Raw genomic sequence first — 11,409 nt, 5'->3', positions numbered from 1 at the left:
ATTATCTAATATAAATGATATAGTTTACGTATTGATAAGACTGTAGTCTATTAATTTAGGATCAGAAATTGTAGCTATATAAAGTCTAGGGTAAATTAAGTTCTTAAATATTAAGGATTTTTATATATACCAAATATTTAAGGATTTAAGAATCAAAATTTTAGTTGATTTGCAAGTCTAATATATTAGTAAAATAATTAATTGAATGAAGATTCCTAAATTGTAGAAAATGAATCAAAAGACTATTTTGTCTAGTGTTTAACTCTATTTTTAAAGGGTAAAAAATACGAACGATATTTTACTAAGGATTTTCGTACTTTTAATATAATATAGATAGATATAGATTGATAATTGCACGTGATAAACACTGGGAAATTGATACAAAATTACTCTAAAATGTACCTTACTCACAGCAGCCCAACGCCTTTGTAAGGAAAATGTGGCTGAAATAATTCTATCCACAAGTCTTTTTACCTACTTATTCGGTTGTGGACAGAATACTTTTCTCGCCAAATTTGTTGCTGATGCGAATAGACGCATTAGGGTTATTGTGATCTATACAAGAGTAAATAAATATTCGCCATAATTGTGGAAATGTTATCTGTATAATTACCAGTTTACCACGAGACTAGTTTGATTTACAATGGAAACACATGTTTCATTCTTCACCCCTGCTTTGAAAATCCAAAATTGTAGTGATATGACAAAAGGTATTCAACTAATCATCCTTCCACGACTATAGTTCAGCTCCTGTAAAATGGTATGAATTTTGAGCTAGCTTGACTAGGGTCGGATCAAGTGTAATAACGAGCCCAATAGTTTATGTCTAGATCCTGTATTTGCATTGAAATATTCATTAAAAATATAAGAATATTTAGCTTGAAATGTAGTCCATTAATCTAGTTATTATTATATATTAACTTGAGATTGTTATAGGAACCCATAAGTTTAAAATTCTGAATCCCACACTGAACTCGACACAGTCATGAACTTCGATAACCACAATAAAATAACATTAAAGCATATTTTAACTAGGAAAAGAAAAGGAATTGAATCTTGACTAGAATTTTTACTAGAGTTTGCTACAGAAAACTTAGCCCATGAGTGAATATTGCAGCAAACGCATTCATTTGAGTTTTGGGCAAAGAAAAGCCAATCTCTAAATCTCCATCTGAGTCCTTGGACTTGCTGAGGGACATCGTTACGCCATTATTATTGTTAATAGAAACGAACTCTAACTTTTCTAGCTTTCCCCAACCAAAATCAGCAGCATATAAGTCAAATTTTGGCGATCCAGTAATTGAAAGCGATCGATTTCCGTCTATTGTACAACATTCTTTAAACCAACTACCATTTAGGATCCATTCCTCATCCTTCATCCTTTTCTGTATGGTTTCTCCAATTAATTCCACAGCAATTGTAAAGCCTTCCTTTCCAGCTAAGTCAGCATGCCTTGTTCTTGCAACGTACCCGACTATGCAATTCCCGAAATAAGTTGGAGGAATTGGTGGATTGAGTCGCGCTCTGCAATCTGCTGCACATCCGAAGAACTCCACTCCATTCTCGTCTATCTCTTCCCCTATTGCGGCCTCTGATTTTATTAAGCAAGTCCATACATAAGCACACGTTACTGTGAAAGATGTTACATGAGTTAGGCTCGGTCTTCTTGACAATATTAAATTCTTGAGCTTCAAGATGTTTTCTCGTGCTACAATAAAAGTACCTCGAACCTTATCGGGAGGAGTCTCAATGTCACACATCTCGAACTTATTTTTCTTCATTTCGTCCCATATGGATTTCCCTAGTCCATGAGGGTCTTTAATTACGGACCTATCATAAAACGGAATGAACTCATTTGCTAAGAATTGTTCGTCTCCGCCAAATTTGTTGAGCAAAGCCCATGCCCTTATGAACCTTACTATGGTAGCTCCATCACCAACGACATGATGATTAGTGAAACCAATGGATATGCCATGATTCGGAAAAAGTGTCACTTGTATGGCTAAGACGGGGGCTAACTGAACCCCCAGGTGCATCCTTAGGTTCTCTCAATTGAGGAACAAAATGATAAAAATCCTTCAGATTTCGAGGGTGGTTACCAACGAGAAAATCAAAATTCATATCAGTCTCAGAAAAAGTTACAGATAAAGAATTTCCTGTTACATAACACAATTCAGGATAACTGCTACAATCTAATAATGGACAAACAACGTTGCCAGCTAAGGGTAAATAGTGTTTGAGAGTAAGGGAGAGAGAATCTTTAAGAGTAGGAATAATGGTTTGGACGAACTCTGGTTTTGAAATAGGGAATTTGTAGAACAAAATTCGCCGGTTATGGTTGAAAAGTAACCAAATATGATCAAAATATGTGAGAGGGAGTGTGAGCTCAGCTGCACTGCCGGGAGGTGGCGCAACTTGACATTGCTCAATCACAGAAGCCATTATTGTAACGTTTTTGGTTAAGAATACACTATGGTTAGCTTTTCAATATATAGAATTTCAAGAAGTTACTTCACACATAAAGTGAGAGTAAAAAGTTGGGTCCGTGACTCTGACTTGTACATCGACTACACGCCATTGCATATGTGGTTGATATTGGATTTGGAATATCACACGTTTCATTTTAAACAATTGCATGCGATAGGAATATTTTTGAGCTCTTTTAAAAAAATTAGTATAATAGCACACCATTTGGTCATTAGAATTATTTTATTACTTAAATTTCAAAATGAATGTTTGTTTTAAAATTTATTTTATTATTTCAATTCCAACATAAATTAGAGAATTTGAAGTTGAAATACTAATTTGAATAATATTTTCAAGTGAAATTCAAAGTTTTTAATGTCACATATTTGCTTTAAATATGTCCTTATTTTAAACGGCCCCATATGTGGGGATATATTTGGTCTCACACGCATTCTTTGAGGGCATACCATTAAAGTTCTTAAGCTTCTATGTTATTCAGTTATCTTGTTTGATTCATGGCCCCTTAAATTGAGTTTTTCCTTATGTAAATCTTAAATACGAACAAAGAAAATCAAAATGTAGAAAAACCTACAATTATAAATTTATGATCTAAATATTGTTCAAACGTCTACAATTATAATTTCATCTGTATATATATAATTAAGTGATTTGTTGCTAGGTTAATCACGTAATCATAGTATATAATACCTCAATCATGGAAAACTTTATCAATGCGTTGGATGGTGATATATTTCGCCTTGGTTGAATTAACGTTCAAAAGCAAAGTTGTACGATACTGATTGCACAAGACTTTGATTCCCATTTCCAGAGAGTACTGAACTATGTTATTGTGGTCCGCTCAGTTTTTCTGGTCGATCTTACAAGTTGCATTTGTACTATGCTGATATTAAATTATGAATATTGCTTATAGTCTTTTTATTTCCTCGTAGAGTCTTTTTTATTTTTTTATCTTTTTTTTTTAAATTCCACTTTGATCCCTTTTTTGTTGGAGCTATTGCTCCTTTGATGACTCGAACCCACAACCCTAACGTTGTAGGTGACATGTGGTGACTATCGGAGAAACCCCTCTTGTCTAATTTTATCCTGTTGACTTTGCTACATCCTCCATCTTAATTCATCTTTATATAATGTGTTGGCAATATATTGTTAGGATATTTAAGAGAACAAAAAATTAGATACAATGCTAACATACTACACTCAGGTACACTAAGTGTCGGCTCTAATGTTGTATAGTTAATAAGGCTCGTGCCTTAGGCCCCAAATTTAGGAGGCCCTATTTTTTAGAAATAATAAGTTTATAGGTATTTTAAAAAAAAATATTTAGTACTTTTAGTATAAAATAAGACTTTCTCATATGAAGGAACAAAATCTTTTTTTGTTATGAAGTAACTGTTTGGCTTACTTAAAAATGGGTAATATGAATAATTAATGTGAATTGGAATTTATTTGATAAGGAAAATAATATAAGTAGAAGATACTACTCTAATCGACATACTCAATTAAATAAAAAAACTTTTCTTCTCCAAATGCTTATATTGCTTATAGAATAATATTAACAATTCCTATAAGAGTTGCCTCAACGAAAGAAGTTTTTCAAAATTAAAATTGATAAAATCATAGTTAAGATCGATAATGTCTCAAGAAAGATTAAATGAGTTGACTATATTAGTTGAAAAGAATTTATTACAAAAATATTATTTACAACTTTACATCTCAAAAATTTAGAAGAATAGACTTCAAATAGAAATATATACTATAACCTTTTTAAAAATAATTTAGGCCTCATATTAAACTTTGGCTTTAGGTCACACATATGCTTGAGCCGCCCCTGCTCAGGTAATAGGTATATAAGTAATAATTTAGAAGAAAAAATGTTAGTTCAAAAGTTCTAAATTTGAGTAATTATGTGATGAGTTCTTAAAAAAATTGTGAATATTAAATAAAACAACTTTTTTTTTTATTTGAACCCAAAATTTTCTATTATATAGAAAAGGAAAGTGTTGTCGACCAAGGGCAAAATTGACATTTTGCTCATTCATAAAAATGCTCTCCTCCATGCTCAGTTCACGTGGCTTCTCTCAAATTCTAAAATCAACTTTTATTTGTCGACCAAGGGTATTTCAGTAATTTTATAACTGATTTAAATTACTGATTTAAGTTAAATTTTTATTATTTTGGTAACACACGTGTATATAATTCATCTAGAATTCTTTGCAGCTCAGTCCTCCAACTAGCTTTCTTTCACCATTAATTTGCTCAACCAATTACGGATCTACCATTGATGGCGAGTTCTAGCAGCAATCTTCTACCATTACTCCATTACTATTCACCTTTCTCTCTAATTTTTGCTTATCTTTTGTATCCTTTTTAGGGATTTCCTGTTGTCTTTGATTTGCTTGGTCTTATCCTCTTTTAATATTTGCTTTGGCATAACAATAATCCCATGGTTAGCATCTTCCAGAGTTGAAACGAGAGGTGAATAGACGAGGTACAATTTTCTATGGTTCCTTGTAAATTTAATTTTGTCTATTTTTCCACTATTTATGCTTAGACTCATACGAAGGGAATTGTTCAAGCATTTTGGACTACTTTTCCTCATCAAGGAAATGATATAGAAGCTCGAGATTCGACTCAATGTGCTAGAATTGATCAGGCATTGTGCTCTTGACATAGGTGGTTTAACGAATTAAGAAGTAATCCAATTTTGAATACAACTATGTGTTTTATAATTTGGGATAAAGTTGTGCGCTACTGCTTGCTTAGTATCTGTGCTGATCAAAGCAAATGCTCTTATAGTCCGGTTCTTTTCCTCACCAAGTTTTGCGTTTTCCGTTGTTTCTCTTTTGATTTTTCTTCCAAACCTCCTGTTGAATGAGGTTTGAAGTTAATCCATGATCCGAAATGGCAGCTTCTTATTTTTACTTCCTTTATTTTATTATTTTAACTAGGAAAATATTTTTCAGGAGTTGCATAATGGGCTTAATTGGTTTTCAATGTGTAATCAATGCAGAGTACGGGATTTTTAAAATCATAAAGGCCACAAATTTGTGATTAGTTCTTGAATCTATATAGTTTAACCGAAAAAGATAGAGGAGAAAGCATTATTCCCATCAACTTGCACCCTTAATATACTAATATACATTAGCTATTGTCGGCAAAAGCAGCAAGAATAGACTGTGTAGAAGGTTGCGAGCTTGCAAACACGCACGATATGATTGTTTTGTTTAAAACTTCATTGTGGCAAACCAAATAATAAAAGCTTAAAAAACATCAATTTTTTGATAGACATAGAAGAAAAATTGATAAAACTTAACGAGTGTAGAATTCTGTTTGGTTTCATGATTTAATATTTTATTTCCTATTTCTATTATTTCTAGTTTTCATATTACGTTTCAAGGACCCAAATGCTACTTAGCTTTCAAATATCACACCCATCTTGGAGATGTGAATCAAAAAAAATTTTTACTAAAGAAATACTTGCAGATGATGAAAGAAAACCTGCAGAAGTTTCAACTCACATGTCCTGGTGGCACTAAAGAGGTAGTTGCAGATGATGAAAGGAAAGCTGCTAAGATTTCATTCCACATTTCTTGGTTGTTTTAAAAGTATGTTTTCACTTTTAATGCATCACCATCTACTTATCTGAAAGCTGTTTATGCATTATATTTCTCCTTTATGGTTCAATTTGGGAGTAGAAAGTATGAAAAATAAAAAGTTGAAAGATCTTCAAGAAATGCAAATAATCATAGTGTATCATTAGAACTTGAAACTACCAGAGTGACAAACACACAATTAGAAATTGAGAAGGTAATTAACACTAAAAGTATATTGAAGTTAATGTATTGTATGCTACAAGAGACTTCATTTTACAAAAGGTAATATGTGTTGCATCAGACTTCTTACAGGGTACAACTGAAGAGAAAGAGTAAGAGACTTCTTCCAAGTGCTTGTTTCTATGCCCTTTCTAACAGATACAACCTTAATCTCTTAATTACATTGCATATACAATGTTAACAGAAGGGATATACATAACGGGGTCACTTAAAAGTTGCACCCTTCTTTGAGGAAATGCTTGAATGATATCTCTCAATGTTGTTTCATACTCAGTACTTCTAAATGCAATTTGTAAACCTGGTATGATTGTGAGAGCTGTTTCTATTACATACTTTTCGAACTCTAACCGTAAAAGGAAAAGTTAGGACTATTCTTCCCCTTTTCTTCCCTTCTTTTACATCTTATGGCCTACATCTGAATAGAAATCCCAACCGCTATATGATATATTAAGGATATGGGGTTTCATTGTTTTGCCTAAAAGTCTATTTTGATGTTGTAACTTGACAAGCTAAACAAACTAAGAGAACTTGTTAATATATGTATTTATAAGTTGAATTAGTTTGGAATAGTCTGGTGGATTGACTCTAATACTGCAACTAATTCTTTTTCAAAAAATGTTGTTATGCAAATAGTACCAGTGATCTTATCGAACTAATAGCTACAATTGTGACAGCTGCATATTTAGTCAGTTGTTATTTTCAAGTGAATTTTAGTTATTGATACCCATGTTTATTATCAATAGCCATTTTTCTATGACTGAAGAGCTTCGAGAGAAGAAACTACTCTTCTATTAAAGCTTTGGTTACAAATGAAGCAAGGAGGATTGCATCTGTAAGTTAATGTGGCAAAATTAAGTATGGTGGAAGTCTGATATTTTCCATACGGATATGTATGAACATGATTCTCTCTTTGTGGGCGAATTGCTGCAACTAACAAGAGAAGGTTAATATTAAGTTATATGCAAGTACTATTCTTAATAAACTTTGTTATTTACTATCTTCAACTAAAAATCATTCAATTTTTTACTTGCTGATTTTTCCTGCTGGTTTATTCTGAATTCTTAGGTGAGCAATGATGGAAACACGTGTCTGGTCTATATGAACAAAAAGCACATCTCTCAATAGAATTTCAAGATTTTCATCCTCAGGTATCATTACTTAGTGTAATTGAATTGCTTTTGCTCATACACAAATAAAAATACTAAGTTTTGTGGAATTAATAGATTGTGACCAAGTTGAAGAGTAAATATGTCAGTTGAGCTTTTTTTAAAAATAATAAAGATAAGCTCTCTCCATACAATTTTGTGGTAGTAAAAACCAGAGTTTATAAAGTATGTGATGAAAGTGAGGCTTGACTCTTCATGAAAGAGTTGGAGGCCTAAATTTATACTTTGGGATTAAGACTGCTCAGGATCTTCTGGAGTTCAAGTACAAAAGCAAAAGGCATAAACGAAAACGGGAGGATAGAATTCAGAAGCTTCTTGATCGGCCAAGTGAGGGCCCAGTTTCACTGAGAGTGTTTAACATTAATAAGAATTTTTGACTAACTTATTATTTTTTATTTTTTGTTTTTGTGTTATGTATTTAATATACAAATGTTCATGATACTACGTGGTTTGTCTGTATGATAACTTTTCACTTAAGATGGAAGTTTTATTTATAAAGTCATGGGAGGAAGGAATTTCAGATTTTTTTATTTCTTGGGAAAGCATGGATTTTTCGAATGCTTGATTCTGTTTCTAAGTGGATTTTGGGAAATGGTACCTGCTCATAAGCTTCAAGATCAATTTTCTATTGTCTCATCCAGTGCCATATATATATTTATTAGCTTTATCACACTTATGTTCATAACTACGACCAATATATGTCCTTTTTTTCTTTTTTGGTCTATTTGGTCCTCTTGATTCCTTTTAAAGATTAGTCATGATAAATATATTGCTTCATCCAAAAAAAATTTTATTGTATCCCAAAATTTCTTTTTATCTTCCGAGTAATGCTATTCTTGGTTTATTTGTAGGTTGTGCTTGATATTTCGCTTCAATGGTTGGTGGCTCAATTGAGTTGTTAATAAAAAAACTTGGGTTGCCTGTGTGAAGAGAAATTCAGGGTGACATGAGAAATGACTTAGTTGTCTTTGTGCTTGATATTTCGCTTCATTGTGATGTTTCTCATTAGTTGAATAATTTAGTTTTGCGAAAACTGGTTTCATTTGTGGAAACTGGGATGATGTGGCTATCCACGTTTTTGTCTGCACACATAGAACATTCTTTTGTTTCTCTACTATACTAAATGATGTGATACATATTTTTATTTTCAGATGCTATTATTATCAAGTTGTATATGTATCATTGAAACAACTAGACCTCTCTAGCACCAAAGTTATCTCGCTAATCTAGAGGTCTGCGGAGCGTTGATTTGTCAATGTGAATTCTTGCTGGTGTGCTATTTTTATCTTTTTGTTTTAAAGGAATGTCATCTCATTTAGTCAGTTCACTAAATATATGCACATTTTATCCAAATTATCGTCGCCTAGTGCATTAAATTGACCAATCCGACCACAGAAACCACCAGCAAGAGAAAAGAGTACGGTGTAAGATGAACATTATGTAGAAAAACAAGGAAAAACGTGCATGAATACATTCTAATGGTCTTAAACAAATTGGGATCTTTAAAAAACAGACTGAAAATAAGTTTCCAATTTTTTAAAACATTCCCCATTCAAGATCTATTCCTCATCCTTCATCCTTTTTCTTAATTGTTTCTCCCATTAATTCTATAACAATTACAAAGCCTTCATTTTGAACGTACAAAACGGAGTGAATTGTAACCAAATTAAAAACTTAGTCGACTTAAAAGAGAATTAGTCGACTTAACTATATCAGCAGGTTTGATTTGCAGCAGAAGTAAATTGTTTAGAATTTAAATACTGAGAACACATAAGTTTTATACTGGTTCAGTACCGGTGTGGTACCTACATCCAGTTCCCTTGGGTCACAAGGGTTCTCTTAGATCTTTAATAGTTCGTTACAACAGTAGTGGTATTTGGATCGTTTACCACCAACGATTTTCAGCAACAATATTTCTCAAAACTTGACACAACTCTTGTTTTATTTTCTAACACCTCATATCTTTTGAGACACTTGTAAACTCAAGAATACAATGTTTATGCTAAGAACTAGAAAGGTATAGAAATAGTGATAAGTTGCGTAATCTTTTTCTTGAGTCTATCAGTCTTTTTATACGAGAGTCTTGAGATCATGCAAACTTCTTTTTGAGCTAGCCATTGTAGATTGACCATTGATTGAGGCATAATATATTCTAAGAGTTTTGACCCAAGGGGTGCCTCAAAATCCTGCTCAAGAGATGGGCTGGATTCATTAATTTCCTTCCTTTCCGCGTTCACAATCAAGGGAGTGATTTGCGACTTGACTTGATCGATCAATCCTCAAAATCTTCATATTTATTTTACCAAACTGATCCTTGAAGTATGAACTGGCTTCCCATAATGACTGCAATTGATCTTGTTTCCTTTTTGATGGCCTTGACATCTTGATTTCCTTTGGCTCCCTCTGATTTAGCATTATCATCATAATTCCCTGCAATCAAGTAGATTAGATTAGATTTGCACTATTGTCATCATTGAAACTTAGATACAATTAGATTTTCACTATTGTCATCACTGAAACTTAAGTGTAACAATCTCTCCCTTTTTGATGCTGACAATCAAAAGGAGTAAACAGAGCCCACTTCCCTTTCATGTACTGGAATTGTGAGCTGTTGTTGCCCCTGAGTTGTTGCTCCCCCTAAGTTGTTGCTTTGCTTTGCTTTACTCTCACATTTCTCCCCCGTTTCTCCCCTTTGATATCAATCAAAAATAAAGAAGAAAGTGCAAATAGAATATACGTAATAGAGTAGATAATGAACATAGTAGTTAGGGTAGCAGATACTATGCCTTCAATAGAGGCACATAATGATGGTTCTTACAGACCAAAACAAAAGCAATTAACAAAAACAAAAACAACAAAAGAAATTGTTTTAGTCACACACACAACTGCCTTAGTTCCTCCCCAGAAAGTACTTCAGAGTATTGATCACTTTGGTGCATAAAGAGTCATAGGAAGTTTCAACTTCTTTGGTGATTTTGTCTATCTTCTCTATCATTGTGTTGAATACCCTGATTCCTTGCCTCTTTGTGGCTTCTGTGTCCATCCTTGGCTTAGTCACATCAATACCTGTTTCTTTAGTGACTTCCCTGATCTTGTCTGCATGTTCTTTCATTGCAATGAGCGTGGTTTTTACCCCATCTATCATTGTTGAATTTGTTGTAAGTTGTTGGTAGCAGTCGACTGAGGCTCTGTTGGTTCAGTGGTTGGCTCAACCTGTACTGGAGTGCTTCCAATCTTGGCACGTCTGACCCATCCATTTTTACTTAAGTTGTAGCCCATCATAGCAAAGGTTGTCTTATCATAGGTGCTTGAAATATACTTGGGAGAGAAGGGTGCCAAATCAACATTCATGACCTCAAGAATATATGAGATTAGCAAACCATAAGGTAAACAAGTAGCAGAGGAAGATATGTCCCTGATACTTTCAAGCATATACTGACGAATCCACACAAACCAGTCAAGCCTTTTATTGTTAACAAGGCAGTATAGACCAAAGATATCCCTAGTAGTCAAAGTGTTGAAAGACCCAGTCCTAGGAAGGAGAGTAGTAGCAATCATATGAGTAAACACATGGTGTTCAAACTTAAGACATTTAGGACCAATGTCAGGGCAGCGCTTTCCCTAGTTTGGTATTCGGCCTCATCGCCTTCTGATCCTTCTTCGGTTTCTGAAAATTCGGAACCAGAATTAAAGAACCTGGAGCATCAGACTGCGGCAGGAGTCCATTTTTTGCAGCCAACTCAAGCTCTCGGGCCTTAGCAATTTCGGTATTTCCAAAGTTTTTCTCCTCATGCTATACATAGAATAAGATTTTTCAACAATGAGGGAAGACACTTAGCGGTTAAGTTCTTCTTTGAGTTGAGTAACCTCGGCAGAAAGGTTTTCCCGGGCGAATCTAGTAGATTGGAGGCTGACGTCGAGCT

At 33.6% G+C, this 11,409-nt stretch overlaps 1 long non-coding RNA gene and 1 pseudogene across 2 annotated transcripts; one reads left to right on the top strand and one right to left on the bottom strand.

Moving 5' to 3' along the window:
- Nucleotides 1–991: 991 nt before the first annotated feature.
- Nucleotides 992–2,475, bottom strand: LOC107782061 (phenolic glucoside malonyltransferase 1-like; annotated as a pseudogene).
- A 2,201-nt stretch (nt 2,476–4,676) lies between these two features.
- LOC107782062 (uncharacterized) lies at nt 4,677–8,677 on the top strand. 2 transcript variants are annotated; one of them, XR_001647146.2, is made up of 5 exons: nt 4,677–4,975; nt 5,971–6,092; nt 7,064–7,263; nt 7,386–7,468; nt 8,338–8,677. It is a non-coding gene; the product is annotated as an uncharacterized LOC107782062 (long non-coding RNA). The 2 variants fall into 2 exon arrangements; XR_001647145.2 differs by having other exon boundaries at nt 5,971–7,263.
- Nucleotides 8,678–11,409: the final 2,732 nt, after the last annotated feature.

Source organism: Nicotiana tabacum, chromosome 23 (assembly GCF_000715075.1).
Source record: "Nicotiana tabacum cultivar K326 chromosome 23, ASM71507v2, whole genome shotgun sequence".
Taxonomy (NCBI): domain Eukaryota; kingdom Viridiplantae; phylum Streptophyta; class Magnoliopsida; order Solanales; family Solanaceae; genus Nicotiana; species Nicotiana tabacum.
Note: the sequence above shows the minus strand (reverse complement) of the source record. Positions and strands in the feature narration are given on the sequence as shown.